This window comes from Myotis daubentonii, chromosome 1 (genome assembly GCF_963259705.1).
Source record: "Myotis daubentonii chromosome 1, mMyoDau2.1, whole genome shotgun sequence".
Lineage (NCBI taxonomy): Eukaryota > Metazoa > Chordata > Mammalia > Chiroptera > Vespertilionidae > Myotis > Myotis daubentonii.
In genome coordinates this window covers 127,303,528-127,308,737 of record NC_081840.1, presented here as the reverse complement: position 1 = coordinate 127,308,737, position 5,210 = coordinate 127,303,528, and the positions used below count along the sequence as shown (strand labels likewise).

Below are 5,210 nucleotides of genomic sequence, written 5' to 3'. Positions count from 1 at the left end.
CAGGCGAAATCCAAGCTGCCATCTGGTTTTGTAACTAAAGTCTCACTGGAACACAGCCATGCCTATTCACTTGCAGATTCTCTAGGACTGCTCTCACAGGGCAATGGCAGACTTGAGTAGATATGCAGACCACAGGGACTAAAATCAGGCGATTTCCAGAAAAAGCTTGCTGATCCCTGCTTCATGACACAAACACCGGGCCCTAATCCTATACTAATAAAAGAGAAAAATGGTAATTGGTGTACAACCGATACCTTTTTCATTGGCTAATCAGCGAGATATGCAAATTAACTGTCAGCCAAGATGGCGGCTGGCAGCCAGGCAGCTGAGAATAGGAGGCTTGGTTGCCCCAGCGATGGAGAAAGTCAAGGATCCCCGCAGCTGCGGGGCTCTGAGCTCCTGAAGCAACAACTCCAAAAGATACAATGTTTTAATTATAGAAGCTAAAAGATGGCGGTTAATTGGCATACTCAGGCTCCAAGCAGAGCGAAGCCAAACAGCCCTGAAGCAGCAGGGCAGAGAGGCCTCCCGGCCCCGGTGATCAGCAGAGTCGAGAGGCCTCCCGGCCCCGGTGATCAGTGGATCCGAGATGCCTCCCGGTCCCAGTGATCAGCGGATCTGAGAGGCCTCCCGGCCCCAGTGATCAGCGGAGTCGGAGGCCCTGCGATCAGCGGAGCCGAGAGGCCTCCCGGCCCCGGTGATCAGCGGAGCCGAGAGGCCTCCCGGCCCCTGTGATCAGCGGAGTCCAGAGGCCTCCCGGCCCGGTGATCAGCTGAGAGGCCTCCCAGCCCCGGTGATCAGCGGAGTCCAGAGGCCTCCCGGCCCCGTGATCAGCGGAGCAGAGAGGCCTCCCGCCCCGGTGATCAGCGGAGCCAAGAGGCCTCCGGGCCAGGGATCAGGGGAGCCGAGAGGCGTCCTGGCCCTGGGATCAGCGGAGCAAGGAGGCTTCCCAGCACCGGGATCAGTGTGACAGGGTGTGGAGCTCCAACCCTCTGATCGGCCCTGCTCTGTGCATGACAGGAGTGGCGCTGCAACCTCCCTATGGACCCTGCCTTGAGTGTGCCAGGGGGTGGTGCCCCAACCCCCCAATGGGCCCTGCTCTGAGCCTGACCAGGGGTTACACCTAGGATTAGGCCTGCCCTCTGCCACCCGGGAGCAGACCTAAACCAGCAGGTCCTTATCTCCTGATGGGTCCCAGACTGTGAGAGGGCACAGGCCAGGCTGAGGGACCTCCTCTCCCAACCCCGAGTGCACAAATTTTTGTGCACCGGGCCTCTAGTCAAATATAATCTTCTTACTCTTCTCCCAAGAACTGCAATGGATCCCTGCAGCAAATATTGCTGGCTCCCTACCTTGGTGTTCATTTTTGCTGGAGAACCACAACTGTATTTGGACGTTTACTGTCCTGATACACAAAGAAGGTGGTATCTCTCCAGCTCCAAAGAGAGAAATGATTATACTAAGCTCATCACAGTAACAAGTTGACCACTGTCTGGTTTAGGAATGAGCATGGGATGTAACCCAAGCCTATAAAATGTTAGAGGAAGTGAGCTGCAGGCTACTCAGTTTTCTTCCTATTTTAAAAGAAACACATAGGCCCAGCCTGTGTGGTTCAGAGGATAGAACGTATTTCCATGAGCCATGAGGTCACTGGTTATATTGTAGGTCAGGGCACAGTTAGGCTTGATCTCCCATTAGGGGTGTGCAGGAGGCAGCCAATGGATGTGATGGCTCTTTGTTCCATTGATGTTTCTATGGCCCTCTCCCTTCCCTTGTCTCCTCTAAAGACAATAAAAACTTATTTCAAAAAAGGTTAAAGGAAACACATAGATCAACATCACCAATCAGGGAAATGCAAATGAAAACCATAAGAAGTACCAGCTCATTATCTAAGAATGGCTGTCATCAACATATAAATAAATAACAAGTGTTGGTGAGGATATGGAGAAAAGCAAAAGCCTCGTGCACTGTACAGTTGATTGTAAATTGGTACAGTCACTGTGGAAAGCAGCATGGACATGCCTCAAAAAATTGGAACTAGAACTGAGATTCCACTTCTGGGGATTAATCAACAGGAACATGAACATGAATTTGAAAAGATATCTGTGCCCCTATGTTTACCATAGCATTAGTTACAATAGCCAAAATATGGAAGCAATGTTGTGTCCTTCCATAGATAAATGAATAACGAATATGTGGGGTTTATATACATATATGCATATATATATATGCAGATATATATATATATATATATATATATATATATATATATATATATATATATATATAATGACATATTACTCAGACATAAAAAATAATGAATTCCTGCTATTTATGGCAATGTGGATGGACTGAGAGGGTGTTATGCTAAGTGAAATAAGATACAGAAAGACAAAGACCACAGGATCTCACTTACATGTGCAATCTAAAAGAATAAAATAGAAACAGACCCATAGCTTCAGAAAACAAACTGATCCCTTACTTGCCAGAGGATAGTAAGTTGAGGAGAGGGATAAAATAAAGAATGTGTATAACAAGTGCAAACTTCCAGTTATACAATGTATAAGCCACGGGGATCTAGAGTACAGTACAGAGAATGTGTCAAATCCTATCTAATAAAAGAGAAAAATGGTAATTGGCGTACGATGATACACTTTTCATTGGCTAATCAGGGCTATATGCAAATTAACTGCCAACTAAGATTGGCAGTTAACTCCCAACATAGGCGCAATGCTGGGAGGCCAAAGGGGAATGAGGGAAGAAGCTGCCTGCCGCTGACTGCAATCGGAAACCCAGGTGGCAGCCAAGAGCCAGAGAACCGAGCTGCCTTTGCTCAGAGAAGCCAGGCCTCCTTTGCTGGCTTCTGTGATAAGAGAACCTGGCCGCCTTTGCCGGCCCTGGGCCAGTAATGGGAGAAGCTGGGTGGGGCAGGGAAGAGGCGGATGTCTGCCTGGCTTCTCAGATCACTGATCACCAGTGATGGGAGAACACCCAGAGGCGGGGCCAGAGGCCAGGCTGCATAGCTGCCTGGGGACACCATCTGGACCCCAGGGGCGATGCAGCCAGGCCCCAGAAGGAGACCCAGGGCCCGGGGCTGAGTTGCAGCTGTGGTACGCAATCCGGTGCCCAGGCTGAGGAGACCCAGGGCCCGGGGCTGCATCGCAGCTGGGGCACGCCATCCGGTCTGGGGGCGATACAGCCAGGCCCCAGAAGGAGACCCAGGCACCAGGGCTGTATCGCTGCTGGGGCACGCGATCCAGTACCTGGGCTGAGGAGACCCAGAAGGAGACCCAGGGGCCTCTCAAGAGGAGTGTCTCCATGGTCAGATGGCGTGGTGTCGGGACAGGAATAAAGACCCGAGGTGACTCAGATGCCTGGCCACAGGGTTAGACCAGCCAGCAGGGCCTTTCAGTTGGGACTGGGGTGGGGGTGGGGCGAGGGAGGCAAGCCGGAAATAGAGAACTACAACTCCCAGGAGGCTTAGCGGCCAGGGCCTGGGTGCCTGGCTGTGAAATCGGATGGGCTGTAGTTTCGCAAGCCACTTTAAACTAGAGGCTTGCAAGGTTGGAAGTTCTGCGTCGGGAGCCAGGGAGAAATGGAACTGGAGCAGAGAGAGGGTCCATGGCAGCCGTGGGCTGTGAGGAGTTCTCAGCACCTCCCGGCTGGGAGCTGGCGCTGCCTCCGCTGAAGGTGGTCACATCCTGGAGAGCGAGCTTGAGACCGAAGTGGAGTTCCTGTCTGGGGGTCTGGGAGCTCCAGCCTCCAGGAGCGAGACGAAGAGGAGGAGGCAGCCTGAGGCCAGCAAGGGCGGCGCCAACAGGAACTCAATCGCAGGAAGTACCAGGCGCTGGATCGGCGCTGCAGGGAGATTGAGCAGGCGAAGGAGTGGGTCCTGAACAGGCTCCATCAGATACAGAGGATAACACGGAGGCTCCAGCAGGAGCGGAGATTCCTCATGAAGGTGCTGGACTCCTACGGTGACAACTACCAGGCCAGCCAGTTCACCATCTTACTGGAGGACGAGGGCAGCCAGGGCAGAGACGCCCCCAACCCAGGCAACGCTGAGAACGAGCCTCCAGAGAAAGAGAGGCTGTCCCCGCCCAGGAGGACGCCAGCGCCCACAGAAGCCAGCAGCCCGGCCCCTGGCAAGGGGCCCAGCAGTTGGAAGAGGCGGCGAGTGCCATAGGAAGGGCACTGGGCAGGAGTCCCGCTGACTCCGGAGCTGGCCCCCGTGCAGATAAAGGTGGAGGAAGACTTTGGCTTCTAAGCCCTCGAGGCTCTGGACTTAAGTTGGGTTTCTCGGGGGCCAGACAAGCTGCTGCCCTACCCCACCCTAGCCAGCTCCCCCTTTGACTGACCCCCCAATAAATGGACCCGATGCAAAAAAAAAAAAAGCTTACAGAGGCATGTTTATAGGATCAAATAGTATAAATATAGATGTAACAGGACAATAAAAAGAGAACCTGGCTATGATGATAACCTGAATGCTGCCTCTGTGTCATTCCTTCTTTGGGAACCCCTGGACCTGCTGGGGCTGGACCCCAACATTCCTCTTCTTATAAGGACTTCAGTGAGATGGGCTAAGGGTCCCACTGGAACTGCCACAATTTAATGTAATCCCCTCTTTAAAGATCTTATCTCCATATACAGGTACATTCTGAGGTTCTGGGGATTAGGATTTTAACATACATTTTGTTGATTACCCAAATCAGCCCTTAACAACCAGCATGTTTCAGAAAGTAGATTCCTACAGGGTTATTTACCAAACATTCAGAAGTATTTTTAAAAGAGCTAAGCCCCTCGCCCACCGTGTGGGCCCCTCCCAGCGAAGAGCGAAGGCCTGGTTCCGGGCACCGGAGGAAAACTGGTGCCAGCAGCCAGGGGAAGGGGCCCCCAAGGGGCTCCAGATTGCGAGAGGGCACAGGGTGGGCTGAGGGACCCACCCAAGTGCACAAATTTTTGTGCACCGGGCCTCTAGTCTCTCTATATAAAAGCCTAAGTGACCATTATGACTGAATGACCAGACAACTGACCCGTAGCTATAATGCGCATTGACCACAATGGGGCATATGCTCAATGCAGGAGCTTCCCCCTGGTGGTCAATGTGCTCCCACAGCTAACCCCCAGGCCCCTATTGGCCCAATTGGGACTGGGTGAGACAGGCCTCGATCAGCCCCGATCACCAGACAGACCAAGGGACGAATTCGTGC

The 5,210-nt window shown here is 52.6% G+C and overlaps 1 pseudogene; it reads left to right on the top strand.

The window, feature by feature from the left end:
• Positions 1–3,621: 3,621 nt before the first annotated feature.
• Positions 3,622–4,357, top strand: LOC132213424 (TCF3 fusion partner-like; annotated as a pseudogene).
• Positions 4,358–5,210: the final 853 nt, after the last annotated feature.